The sequence below is a fragment of the Myxine glutinosa genome, chromosome 1, assembly GCF_964187855.1.
Source record: "Myxine glutinosa chromosome 1, kmMyxGlut1.1, whole genome shotgun sequence".
Classification (NCBI taxonomy): domain Eukaryota; kingdom Metazoa; phylum Chordata; class Myxini; order Myxiniformes; family Myxinidae; genus Myxine; species Myxine glutinosa.
The window spans coordinates 191,267,144-191,283,119 of NC_136261.1; the positions used below are offsets into that span (position 1 = coordinate 191,267,144).

General features: G+C 39.5%; 1 protein-coding gene across 2 annotated transcripts in view; it reads right to left on the reverse strand.

The window, feature by feature from the left end:
- Positions 1–15,976, reverse strand: part of LOC137432347 (receptor-type tyrosine-protein phosphatase-like N) — a 237,834-nt gene that overhangs the window by 66,361 nt on the left and 155,497 nt on the right. The window lies entirely within an intron of this gene.

The following is a 15,976-nucleotide window of genomic DNA, read 5'->3' on the forward strand; positions in this document are numbered from 1 at the left end:
GCATGCTTATTGCTCATCCCCCAATGTAACGCACACATACATAAACATACACACCACACGACTCTGCAAACGTTTGCCATGATGTAGCGCGGAAGGGAGACGATCAGGAAAAAAAGGTTTAGCAAATGTCTAGATAATTGCTGTGCCCTCACCTCCACGACTACTATTGACTGTCGAAAGACAGTTGAACATTACAGATTGGATCAAGATGAGAGCACCGATGCAGCATGTACTGTTAAACAATAGAGTGCTGTCTTTGAATAAACGATAAATACAATGAATACAACAAACAAGAATAACATTCGTCATTTTTTAAAGACAACATATTCGAAATATCCAATATAAAATCGAAAAATATTTACAACTGATAGTACAGTGTCCACAAAGTGAATGATGTAAATATGCTGCGAAATGAAGATTTGAAAATGTCAGAGTTGTAGCAATTAAGTATACGGTGCTGTACTTGACTTTTAATCAATTAAAGTCCTTTTAGAGGTTCAAGCCGATTAATACCATAAAAAATCAGATCTGTAGTTATAAAATATTCCTTATTGTCGCTATTCATTTTGAGCCCTTAAAACATGTCACATGCAATGACAAGTACAGTACCGGTATTATAAATACATTGTGTACATACATGTTTGTTGAATATTTAAAGTAAAAAAAGTTAAAATTCACAGATATTTTAGCCATGATCCTTTCTACAGGAATACAGCACCATGTGGACACATGACCTATGATAACCAGGTATAAGTGCACTTTTTAAATAAGTCTGATCATGAAGTTTCATTACAAGTCCAGATTTACAAAGCAAAGTCGTTTGAATTCACAAAACTAAGAAATTCCAAGTGCAGGCATTTGGTGATGTAAAAGTGATGTATAGTTTGCCATTCAAAATATGAACAAAGAAAATCCTATGTAATGTGCTAATGTGATTGTACTCGGCCCTAACTAAGGCCATCCTCTTCTACTCCTCCGTGTTTTTTTTTCCTTCAGGTTTGCATCCACCTCGATGTTTAACAACTCTGAGGCAAGGTAAGCAGAAATCCACTAACTAGCAGTGTTGCTTTACTGTTACTAGCAACGGTACCCGCCCTAAGGGCGGGGCTTCAATTGGGAGGCCCAAATGAAAAGGTAAAATATCAGAAATTGAAGGCTTTTTTATTTTAAACGATTTATATAAACATCCGTTAAATCATATTACCCGCAAATCATGAAAATCTAAACAGTATTTGTAGAATTTCAACAAAAGCCACATCACTGTTCATATCGGTAAATATTATTCCATCGTGTTTGGAAAAACTGGAAAATTGGAAAAATTGGAGAAATTGGAAAAAATTGGAAAAACAATATAGCCTAGTTTACTCCAGGGGGTCCCTGGATTACCCACCCAGAATTTCGTTGCGATCGGTTCAGCTGTTTTAGCGGTACCTGGGAACAGACGGACGGACAGACAGACGGACGGACATTTGGTGAATTATAGTCAGATTACTTCGACCACCGAAGGTAGCCGGAGGTTATGTTTTCACCCCTGTCTGTCTCTCAGCAAGATATCTCAAAAATTTATTGACGGATTCAGATGACACTTTGTGGACAGGTTGGGTCAATGTTGGTTAAAATCTGGATCCGGATACTCCATTTTTTAAGTGATTGTAGCTTCACCATTGAGAGATGGGGTCAAAAAAGGAGATATAGCACGATATCTCAAAACGTTATGGACAGATTCAGATGAAACTTGGTTGACAGGTTGGGTCAATATTGGTGAAAATCTGGATCTGGATACTCCATCTTTTAAGTGATTGTAGCTTCACCATTGAGAGATGGGGTCAAAAACGAGATATAACACGATATCTCAAAAAGTTATGGACAGATTCAGATAAAACCTGGTGGACAGGTTGGGTCAATATTGGTGAAAATCTGGATCCGGATACTCCATTTTTAAAGTGATTGTAGCTTCACCATTGAGAGATGGGGTCAAAAACGAGATGCAGCAAGATATCTCAAAAAGTTATGGACAGATTCAGATAAAACCTGGTGGACAGGTTGGGTCAATATTGGTGAAAATCTGGATCTGGATACTCCATTTTTTAAGTGATTGTAGCTTCACCATTGAGATATGGGGTCAAAAACGAGATGTAGCAAGATATCTCAAAAAGTTATGGACAGATTCAGATAAAACGTGGTGGACAGGTTGGGTCAATATTGGTGAAAATCTGGATCCGGATACTCCATTTTTTAAGTGATTGCAGCTTCACCATTGAGAGATGGGGTCAAAAAAGGAGATATAGTACGATATCTCAAAAAGTTATGGACAGATTCAGATTAAACTTGGTGGATAGGTTGGGTCAATATTGGTGAAAATCTGGATCTGGATACTCCATTTTTAAAGTGATTGGAGCTTCACCATTGAGAGATGGGGTCAAAAAAGGAGATATAGCACGATATCTCAAAAAGTTAAGGACAGATTCAGATGAAACTTGGTGGACAGTTTGGGTGTGTGACAATAAAAATCCGATTCGATTTTGGTTCAGGTCCGGATCCAGGTCCGCTCCATCAGTGCGAAGCAAAGCGTAAACTTTGAGTGCCCATTCTAGTATTACATTTAATTATCCACACAAGGACATAAAATGAAAAACGAAATAATACGCATATGTAGTTTGTTCTAAAAAAATTTAAATTTGTTTTTAGTTGGTTTCAGTGCAAGAAAAAATAATTAAATCAACACAGTATATTTCAACTGAACCCGAAATTACCCCAGCATGAGACAAGTATGCCAACCAAATTACAAGATAATATTCACTCCAAAATATAGTTCATAGTCCTTCAATAAAGTGTTCCAAGACGTGTACACAATGGCTAATTCAAAATACATATGGCAGCTTGCACCAGGACAAAATCATGGAAATAGAAGAGAGAAACCATTCATGTTTATTTGGGTGGAATTTTTTGGGTGAATTGTTGCCAATTTTTCTGCTCTGCAATGTGTGAGAGTTTGTATGGCTCCACAATATGCTGCATTGTCTTTTAAAAAGGCTTTATCAGCTTGTGTGACGCAGATGTTCAGCAAGAGATACACACAAGAATGTTTGAGGATTGTTGCTGGAGATCTGACATTGGTTGATTCTGCAGACATTTCCTCCAATAATAGGATTATTTATATGGACCGACATGGCCAGTCAGTCTCTTTAATATATACACAAAGAATTAAGTTAAGCACCCCTACACAACGAATTAAGGTAAGCACCCCCTAATATATATTCTTTGTGTATATGTATACATTGGCATATATTCTAAGGTATGTGAGATCAAATAATGATTGGTATGACATTAGCAATTATCCATTGATGAAATTGAGTGATCAAAGTGAAAAAAAGTGATTGGTTGAGTCAGTGATCCGATCACGTGGGTCCTACACACGTTATTGACGCAAAGATCGCTAGAGGTCTTCTCAGAACAATGACTGTACGTTAGAAAACATAAACGTCATCCACACTGTCCGTGATGGACCTATAGCTCCATACTTAAATTGAGGTGAAAATATGCCTAAAATTCCCAAAAAATTTCACCTTAAATTATTCAGAATAAAATATTGAAAACGGCATGATTGTCATGTTTTTATGTGACCATAATATCACTTCTCCAGAAAATATAGCAATATCATGGGTATATTACACTGTTTTGACGACAACAAACTTGTAATGTGCGAGGTTGTAAAAAAACGGGGGGGGTGCTTAACTTAATTCTTTGTGTATATTGGTGGATTGGCAATGTCAGTATAAGAAATATAACATTTGTTTGAGATTGAGATTTAGAAATACAGTGACATTTGTTGGTGGAATATATTGCAGATTACCTTCTTGAACATGTCACAATACTGGAAGAAATGAATCAAAGAAAGTTTGTCAATCATTGGTAATTTCCATTGAAATGGTGGGATGGCCCAGAGGTACGCACACTCGCCTCGAAACTATCCAGCCTGGGTTCGAATCCCGATCCAGCTATAAACTGCCATCCCGGTGTTTCACAGGCAGGGTGAGTCATCAATGTGTCCCTAGGATGGACTTTAAATATCCCACCGTGTCCTTCGTCAAGAGTAGGCAAGCTATCGCTGGCACCATGACCAAATTCCAAATTCCTGCCCCAACATTAGGCGAACGTCAGGCATGGCCTGGATAATAGATTACAACAAGATTCGTTATAACAGGGATATTTTTAAAATTGAAACTTGATTGTACCTATCTCAATACCCTAGTGGCCCAATGAGTTGGTAATGCCGGATTCTATTTGACATGATTGAGTCAAAGCCTGAAAAGAATCCAGATGGTTTCATGAATAACTGTATATTCAAATAGGCCACAAATGTCACCTTTGCTCAAAAGAGTACTTGCACAAATGTCAGCGGATATTAATCAGTCCAAGTCCATGCAGCATTATCTACTATAAATGGATGAGGTGTGTGTGTGTGTGTGTGTGTGTGTGTGTGTGTGGCATACTTTTTGAAGTCTATTAATTAATTACGTACTATTCAAATGCACCTTTTAACCCTTTAGACTGCTGAGACCCCTTAGACCTTGGAAGACCCTTTAACACTTGGGACCCAAAATATCCCAAGTACCCAAAAGTCCCAGATGACCCAAAAGTCCCCGAAGAACCAAAGGACCCAGATGACCCAAAAGTCTTTGATGACCCAAAAGACCCAGATGACCCAAGAGGACCCAAAGGATCCAAAAGACCTAAAAGACACCCCGAGGACCCAAAATCACCCAAAAGTCCCCGAGGACCCAAAAGACTGAAAAATCCCCAAGAACCCAAAATACCCAAAAGTCCCCGAGGACCAAAAAGGCCCAGATGACCCAAAAAACCAAGATGACCCAAAATATCCAAAAGTCCCCAAGGACCCAAAAGACACAGATGACCCAAAAGTCCCTTAGGACCCAAAAGACCCAGATGATCCAAAAGTCCCCGAGGACCAAAAAGACCCAGATGACACAAAAGTCCACAAGGATCCAAAAAGTCCTTGATGACCCAAAAGTCCCTGAAGATCTAAAAAGAACCAGATGACCCAAAAGTCCCTGAGCATCAAAAAGACCCAGATGACCCCAAAAACCAGATGACCCAAAAGTCCCCGAGGATGCTAAAGACCCAAAAGTCCCCAAGGACCCAAAAGACCCAGATTACCCTAAAGTCCATGAGGACCAAAAAGTCCTTGAGGACAAAGCTACCCAGATGACCCAGATGACCCAAAAGTCCCCTTAGGCTAAAAAGACCCAGATGACCCTGATGACCCAAAAGTCCCCAAAGACCCAAAAGTCCCCAACGACCCAAAAGTCGAGGACCCAAAAGACCCAGATGACCCAAAAGTTCCTGAGGACCAAAAAACGACCCAGATGACCCCCAAAAACCTAGATGACCCAAAAGTCCCCAAGGACCCAAAAGACCCAGATGCCCCAAAAGTCCCTGAGGACCAAAAAGACACAGATGACCCAAAATACCCAAAAGTCCCCAAGAACCCAAAAGACCCAGATGACCCAAAAGTCCCTGAGGACCAAAAAGAGCTAGATGACCCACATGACCCAAAAGTCCCTGAACACCCAAAAGTCCCAAAAAACCCAAAAGTCCCCGAAGATCCTAAGTACTTAATGCTCAAGTAGTACAGCAAGCAGGTAGGTATGCTACAAGGCCATGAATACCAATGAAAATTTGGTCCAATGGACCAATGGGTCCCCTAGTTATTATAAAATTATGCACCAACACTCCTTGCCGACTTTACCATGGTAATAAAATTTTTTTTTTTACATCACTGTTAGATTGATGACTATCCTGTTAGCCAATATACACAGTTAATCCGAAGCTGGTATTCTGCCCAGTGTATCATTCAAACAAGATAGACATCATGTTTGTGGACTATCCCGCTAAAAGTTCCACCTCGCTAATCCTCATATCTTCCAACACCAGCCTCTAGAAGAAGAGTCCTTTGAGTCCTAACTACAGGTACGATCTGTTATTATATGAGGACATTTTCAAACTGACTTGTAAATTAATCTGGGTTCACTGGGCTAAGTCCTTTCATGACACTATTTAACTGGCATGTAAAAGTATGAGCTGATTCTCATATTCGAATATCTTCACCAAAATTGAACCAATTCTTCCTTGTCACACACCCAACCTATCCAAAAGGTTTCGTCCGAATCCGTTCACAACTTTTTAGATATCCTGTTGACAAACAAACAAACAAACAAGAAATATGTAAAGCATAGCATGATACTTGCGAAATCACCAGAATAAGTTGTTCAACTTTGGCCGATGTTGCCCTCAAAAATAATTAATTGGTGGTTGAATTCAGTGATCTGATTTGCAAACCCTCTTCAAATTTCAAGTCAATCGGATGAAAATTGAGGATTTTAGAAATTCCACCAAAGTTGGTTCCATATTCTGGCATGAACATCAGCCCATATTTTGGCAAGAACATCAGCTCATATTCCAGTAAGAACATCAGCTCATATTAAAGTAAGACCATCAGCTCATTTTCTGGCATGAACATCACCTTATATTCTGGCAAGAACATCAGTACTTATTCTGGCATAAACAGCTCATATTCCAGAAAGAACATCAAATCATATCCCAGCAAGAGCATCAGCTCATATTCCAGTAAAAACATCAGCTCATATTCAGGTACGAACATCAGCTCATATTCAGGTATGAACATCAGCTCATATTCTGGCATAAACAGCTTATATTCCAGAAAGAACATCAGTTCATTTTCTGGCATGAACATCAGCTTATATTCTGGCAAGATCATCAGCACTTATTCTGGCATAATCAGCTCTTATTCCAGAAAGAACATCAGATCATATCCCAGCAAGAGCATCAGCTCATATTCCAGTAAAAACATCAGCTCATATTCAGGTATGAACATCAGCTCATATTCAGGTATGAACATCAGCTCATATTCTGGCATGAACATCAGCTCATATTCTGGCATGAACATCAGCTCATATTCTGGCATGAACATCAGCTCATATTCTGGCAAGATCATCAGCTAAATTTCTGGCATGAACAGCTTATATTCCAGAAAGAACATCAGTTCATATTCTGGCAAGATCATCAGCACCTATTCTGGCATAAACAGCTCATATTGCAGCAAGATCATCAGCTCATATTCAAGTATGAACATCAGCTCATATTCTGGCATGAACATCAGCTCATATTCTGGCATGAACATCAGCTCATATTCTGGCATGAACATCAGCTCATATTCTGGCAAGATCATCAGCACTTATTCTGGCATAAACAGCTCATATTGCGGCAAGATCATCAGCTCATATTCAGGTATGAACATCAGCTCATATTCTGGCCTGAACATCAGCTCATATTCTGGCAAGATCATCAGCACTTATTCTGGCATAAACAGCTCATATTGTGGCAAGATCATCAGCTCATATTCAGGTATGAACACAAGCTCATATTCTGGCATGAACATCAGCTCATATTCTGGCATGAACATCAGCTCATATTCTGGCATGAACATCAGCTCATATTCTGACAAGATCATCAGCTCATATTCAGGTATGAACATCAGCTCATATTCTGGCATGAACATCAGTGCATATTCTGGCATGAACATCAGCTCATATTCTGGCAAGACAATCAGCACTTATTCTGGCATAAACAGCTCATATTGCGGCAGGATCATCAGCTCATATTCAGGTATGAACATCAGCTCATATTCTGGCATGAACATCAGCTCATATTCTGGCAAGAGCATCAGCTCATATTCTGGCATAAACAGCTTATATTCCAGAAAGAACATGAGTTCATATTCTGGCATGAACATCAGCTTATATTCTGGCAAGATCATCAGCACTTATTCTGGCATAAACAGCTCATATTCCAGAAGGAACATCAGATCATATCCCAGCAAGAGCATCAGCTCATATTCCAGTAAAAACATCAGCTCATATTCAGGTATGAACATCAGCTCATATTCTGGCATGAACATCAGCTTATATTCTGGCATAAACAGCTTATATTCCAGAAAGAACATCAGTTCATATTCTGGCATGAACATCTGCTTATATTCTGGCAAGATCATCAGCACTTATTCTGGCATAAACAGCTCATATTCCAGAAAGAACATCAAATCATATCCCAGCATGAGCATCAGCTTATATTCCAGTAAAAACATCAGCTCATATTCAGGTATGAACATCAGCTCATATTCAGGTATGAACATCAGCTCATATTCAGGTATGAACATCAGCTCATATTCAGGTATGAACATCAGCTCATATTCAGGTATGAACATCAGCTCATATTCAGGTATGAACATCAGCTCATATTCAGGTATGAACATCAGCTCATATTCAGGTATGAACATCAGCTCATATTCAGGTATGAACATCAGCTCATATTCTGGCATGAACATCAGCTTATATTCTGGCAAGATCATCAGCACTTATTCTGGCATAAATAGCTCATATTCCAGAAAGAACATCAAATCATATCCCAGCATGAGCATCAGCTTATATTCCAGTAAAAACATCAGCTCATATTCAGGTATGAACATCAGCTCATATTCAGGTATGAACATCAGCTCATATTCAGGTATGAACATCAGCTCATATTCAGGTATGAACATCAGCTCATATTCAGGTATGAACATCAGCTCATATTCAGGTATGAACATCAGCTCATATTCAGGTATGAACATCAGCTCATATTCAGGTATGAACATCAACTCATATTCCAGTAAAAACATCAGCTCATATTCAGGTATGAACATGAGTTCATATTTCGATATGAACATCAGCTTATATTCAGGTATGAACATCAGCTCATATTCAGGTATGAACATCAACTCATATTCCAGTAAAAACATCAGCTCATATTCAGGTATGAACATGAGTTCATATTTCGATATGAACATCAGCTTATATTCAGGTATGAACATCAGCTCATATTCAGGTATGAACATCAACTCATATTCCAGTAAAAACATCAGCTCATATTCAGGTATGAACATGAGTTCATATTTCGGTATGAACATCAGCTCATATTCAGGTATGAACATGAGTTCATATTTCGGTATGAACATCAGCTCATATTCAGGTATGAACATCAGCTCATATTCAGGTATGAACATCAGCTCATATTCAGGTATGAACATCAACTCATATTCCAGTAGAAACATCAGCTCATATTCAGGTATGAACATGAGTTCATATTTCGGTATGAACATCAGCTCATATTCAGGTATGAACATCAGCTTAAAATGCAGCACGAAAATGATCTCAAATTGCCACAGTCGAATCAGCTATATCATGAATGCAGATCAGTTCAAATTAATGCATGGACATCAACTCAATTTCTTGCAAAATATGAGCTAAATTTTATACACAAACACCGGCTCAAAATAATGCACAAGCAGCTGAAATTCCCACACAATGATCATCTCCAATCCCGACATGATCAACAGATCAAATTCCTGCACAAACCCCAGCTCAAATTCATCTATGGATATCAAATGAAATTCCTGCAGCAGAATACACTCAAATTAATGAATGAATATCAGCCATAATTAACGCAAGAAAATCAGCTCACATCCCTGCGACACATCCAGCTCAAATTCCCACATGGACACCAGCTCAGAATTCATGCACAATCATCCATTCATATTCATACATGAAGATTAGGTCAAAACCATACATGACCATCTCAAATGCATACACAAACATGTCAAACACATGTAGAAACATCAGCTCAAATTAATGCAAAAACATAATTTCAAATCCCCGTACAACCACAATCTCAAATGCATGCACAACTAGACGGCGGCACTCGGTCGGGCACATACCTCCGCCAGGCTGAACAGTTTGCGTTTTGTATCCCACTGATAGACCCAATCTGAATCTGCACCTGAACCAAAATCTCATCAGTTTGTTCCTGTCCCCTAAACAACTCATCCGACAAGTTTTGGCCTAACACGCCCATAGCATTTTGAAATATCATGCTGTATATCATTTTTGGCCGCACCTCTCAATGATAAAGAATCACTTTAAAAATTTTTTTAAAACTCTTGTATCTGGATCCGGATCTGGAACTTCACCAAAATCGAATCAATTCGTCCCTGTGACACACTTAACATGTCCACCAAATTTCATCTGAATCGGTCCATAACCTTTCGAGATATCCTGCACACAGACAGACAGACAGACAACAGACAGACAAACAGGGGTGAAAACGCAATCTCCGTCCACCTTCGGTGACACATGTAAACATTAGGTGAATATCATGCGTGATAATCTCAAACCTACACATGAACACATCAAATTCATGCACAAACAAAATAACCTGAAATTCCCACAGGATCATTAATGGTGGAATTTGAGCTGAGCAGGAAGTTGACCTGTTTGTGTGAAGATTTGAGATGGTCATGTATGAATTTGAGCTGGTATTTGTGCAAGAATTTGAGTTAATATTAATTTGAAATTCACACTTGAGCATCGGTGGAAATTTATGCACAAACGTCATCTGAAATTCATACGCGATCATCTCAAATCTATACACCAACTGGTCAAATTAATGCACGAATAGCTTTGGTACACAAACACACACACACACACACACACACACACACACAGACAAACACACACACACAGACAAACACACACACACACACACACATACACAGAAACGCACACACACACACAAACACACACACACACACACACACAGAGACACACAGAAACACACACACAGAAACACACACACATACACACACACACAAACACACAGAAACACACACACACACACACACACAGACACACAGAAACACACACACACACACACACACACACACACACAGAAACACACATGCACACAGAAACACACACACAAACATACACACACACACAGAAACACACACACACACACAAACACATACAAAAACACACACACATATACACACATATATATATATACACACACACACACAAACATACACCCACCCACACACACACACATGACCTCACATCCTTGCATGTAAGCTATCATGGTTTGAAACGAACTTCAGGAGTAATCCAGGCAAAAACATCAGTATTAATCCAAACATGAACATTAGTGCCAATCCATTGAATAGCTTCAATTGTAATCCACGTACAAGCAGAAGCACAAATTTAAGTAACAATTCAATTCCAAGTGCCGAAATGAAAAATTACTTCCATGTCAGTCATGCTAAAGTTCCTAATAAATCAATGGAAAATTCCATCGAAAACCCACCGACGAACTCCGGCACAAATCAAACTACAATACCAGTCGGTACCATTTGAAATGCGCACACTCAACTGCATTTTGATTCACCACTCTCACTGAAGAATTTGGTGTCCCTCTGGATAACCTCACCTTTCGTTTCTCCCTACCTCTTTTCCCCACCTCTTTCCCAGGATAACAGCTTTCTGGGCCGGAGGCCTTGCCGGGTGTGAAGTCCCATCTTCTCCGTCCCTCTTCCCTCCTTGCACATCTCTAATCTCGTTACCAAGGAAACCCCAGGCTAACCAAGCCCCGAGGAGCTCCCAACCCCAACACCCCTTCCCGCTCACTTCTCTCGCCCTTCCCTGCATTTCCCACCCCCCAATAGCACTCTTATAAAAAAAACCCTCCCACTTCACACCTCTCACCCCATGCAAGCTCACACCCTCCATTGTTACGTCCTCAATTCGATGTACAACACTTGAAAGGTGTTTGACAGAAATGAACACACCTCATATTCCAGTCGGGTGTGTTTGCTATCATCATTATAAAATAAAATAAAATTTGTATATTAATCATTTGAAGTACAAGTACGGATGTTAGACAAAGCTTTTCCCCCTCCTCGTCCACTCCGCATGTCTGCCTTCTCCTTTTAGTGATCAGGTTAGAGTGGAAGAGGTCAGGGAGAGGAGCATAGATGATGACAAAGAGTAGGGTGCAGACAAAGAAAGGGAGTGGGTGGAGGATTTCAAGTGAAAAACAGAGAGAAGTCCTGCTGGTGAATTTACCAGGAGATGCATGATAATCGCTGTAATTAAAGGAGAACTCAACACGTTGAGAAAATCCCATCAGCATTGGTCGAGGCAGCTGTTGCCTCACCTTCTCATTGCCTACATTCTCAAACATGACAACCCAAACCGAAATCACTTCCGTAAGGATGCATCAGAACAACAACCTGGAGCTCAGGATATCACTTAATCTTGAGCAATGCATATGACATCCACAAAGATGACATATGATGCTCATGTTATCCAGAAAGATTCAAGCTAGTTTCATTTTTTTTTTTTAGCTGCGACGAGCAGCTCCATGAGAAGACCGCGTTGTTGTTCTTGTTGTTGGGGTGCCTTTTTGAATAGCGCATGCGCATACACTCGGACGTGCGTTGGTATGAGGTAAGAACATCGCGGACTAAAATCGCGATTTGTTTGAAGAAACCAGAATAAATTTAGCAACAAAGACAACATGAATGTTTTCATATCAATCTCGTTTCACAGAACGTGACACAAATTAGGTGTAATTTTTGAACAGCGCATGCGCATACACTCGGACTTCCCCTACCGACCAAGCCCGTTTCAAATTATCCCTCTGCCACCCAGAATTAAAATTAATAAATCACATTAATGAATTAACATTAACATTAACCGAAATAACATTCACGTCCATACATTATATGTGATCAGTTGATGAAGCATGTTGCGTCGCAAAACAAAGGGCAAGACCAGAACTGAAAGACAAAAAGACGCCAGTGCATGCGTATAATTTAATGACTGGTCGAATTTGGTAGCGCATATTGCAACGGATATCCTCATGATTCTACACGTCGCAGCAGGTGACCACACTGTGGTCATTTTACTCTTGTTTTTTTTTGTATACAAGATCGAGGCTCGTGTAAGAGCTAACATTAATGACAAAAAAAAACGGACACATAAGACAAAATAAAGGGAGCGGGAGACCAGATGGGGATAGGGTGAAGCACACGAGTACAACATTTGAGAGCAGGGACATCAGGAGATCTGTGGGAGGGAGAGGGCTTGGGGGGAGGAGGCGTAGGAAGGGGAAAAAATACAAAGGGTAAAAGAAGCACATTAAGCACATGTTTTACCGGGAGGTAAAAAAAACAAAACAAAACATGGACACAGCTAGTACTTCCAGAAAAGAAGTCGGTATTTCAGAAAAGTCGATCTGGGGTGAATTAACAGGGGTAGAAAAGATCAAGGTTTTGGATGGGGGAAGATAAGAGATGGTGGTGAACAGCTGTTTTAAAGACCTGGAGGGAGGAGTGGGATTGAAGAGAGTGAGGGAGTTTGTTCAAACTTGATTTGGTACCCACAGACCTGAAAGATTATATGTACCAAAATGTTTACATTGGCAATAAAAAAATATCGGAGCTTTCTCCAGGAACCAGGCATACAAGTCCAACACGGAGGGCCAATGGAGACTCGGCCGCATGACAAAATACAAACGGGGGCATGGACGGATCACCGACCGGATGCCATGACCACCGTGCCGGGTGAAGCCTGAAAGGTCCCCAGCTTTGTTCTCGACCTCCCACACCGACCACCACACTGCTCTCGCCTTGGCAACCCTCCTCACAATAGAGGATGGACAGCGACGCGCTGGACGAATGTGTACAAAAGGCAGATTACGAGAGACAGGGAGGAGAGGGGGGATGGTGCTGAGAGCGAGTGAATCTGGAATGTGTAGACGTTGGCTATCCGACACATCACAATGATTCCACGATAGTTATGATGCAAGTAGCGTTCACGAGTTCCTTCGATGGACATTTGACTTTCCACGCTTTTAACCACAACCTGCAATTCATCGACAAAGCTATGGGAGACACAAGGTGGTTCAGAATTAAGATAAAGCAAACACAGAGGATGTACTCAATTAGCCTTCGTGAATGAATATAACATAGCGTACAACTCAGATAATAAAACAAAAATAATAATTTGTGAAAACATTATTCTAACATGAAAAAGTCTGTCCAACTTTGGACCGAGATGGATGTTAATGGACAACTTCCTCCTGCCAGCACGACATAGCAAAACAACCGCAGCCAACGTGGACAACAAAGACTCGAATAACATCCCATGAGGCATTCAAGATAATGAAAGATGAACTTCCATAAAGAACTGAAAATGTTGAGTTTCTTTATTGCTTTCATCTAACATCTAATAAAGTTTTTTGTTGGCAGAGTTTATGATGTTGGCTCACTGTGGGCAGACATGTCGTCAGATGCATGCCTTTGGTGCAAAGCACGAAATCCATGATGCATAAGAAAGGTAAAAAGATGTACATATAATAAACAACCAAGCAGGTGTGAAGAACAAACAAAACACTCGGATTTATTTGAGCTCGATAGGTAGGTGGGCCAGGTGTGGACAGGTCGAAAATAAAAGAGTAAATTAAGAAAAAACAAGTACAGATACATTCAAAGTACACCGCCCCAATGCCAAATAAATAAATCACATATGCTCCAGTGTGCGGCACATAGAGATTGTTTGATTAAGGTGAACAATAATTGATTATTTGCATAATTAAAACAAATTAATAATCGTAAAATAATTAATTTCTTCATCAATTGGCTAATAGCATACCTAAACCACCAGTGTTTCATCTGAAGCTGTAACATTTTGAAAATTAATTAAATAATTAATAATCGGAAAAATAATTGATTAATTGATTAATTGATTAACCAATAAATAATTTATATATTAATTGATTAATCAATAAATCAAAATATCCTTTATAGCCACATCACTTGGTCATAGTCTTGTCCAAATATCAGCTTCCTAGCTCAAAGGGGGCCCGAGATATTGGCCAGATGAGAAAGGAAATAAATAAGTGATTAATAATGAAAATAAATGAATAATAATGGTAAAATAATTAAATTATGAATCAAGTTGCTACTAGAATACCAAAACCACAACTGTTTCATCCGAATCTGTAACTTAAAAAAAAAAAAATGCAGCAGTTAATTGAAAAAGTAAAGAATTAATCGATTAATTGATTAATCAATAAATCAAAAATATCCTTTATAACCAAATCACTTGGTCATTGTCATGTCCAAATATCAGCTTGCTAGCTCAAAAGGCGCCTGTGATATTGCCCAGATGAGAAAGGAAATAAATAAGTGATTAATAAATCGATAATAATTAAATAATTCGTCAATTAATTTATTAATAAAAAAACAGTATTTTCCCAAAGGACTTGCTCACTATTGTGCCGAGATTTCAGCTTCCGAGCTCAAAGGATGGCTGAGATATCGCTCGGACAAACAAACAAACAAACAATCAAGAAAAACAAGAAAACACGAAAGAAAGAAACCGAAGTGAAAACTGAGTACTCCCTTTCAGTGCGCGTCATCGCAGGGCCCCCTTCGGTGCCCGACGATGACGTCATGCAGCACCTGGAGATGCAATAGGAAAGGAGAGGTATACAATGAACAAAATTGTTAGGCAAATAGTGATTGTGTTAAAATGTTCCATGGAAGTTTCTGAGTTGTGCCTAAAGTGGCATCACACAACAGGATCTTCAGGAAATGCACGGCAGGACCTCGAAAGATGATGCGATGGACACGCCTGTGCAGCAGTGCTCATGTCAAATGAGGAAAGTCCCAGCAGGGAGTAAGCACACACATCAAGATAATGGAATACACCGTGTAAAAAAAAGAAATCTCTCAATGCACCATTCACACTTTAACTACTGCCATAACCAAGACATAATTGCCAAATGGATACACCATCTCGTATCTATGCGCGTATAAGAAAAGGCACAACTGGTATCTAGGTCATCATTCCATCAATCACATCTAGGTCATCAATCAAGATGTTATATGAGTGGATTGTGCAAATTTAGATTATAACCAATAGCCATTGTATTAATTCTGGTTCGAACTAATGCACATCTATAGAGCAATTGCAGAATTTGCTACGTAGCAATTGAC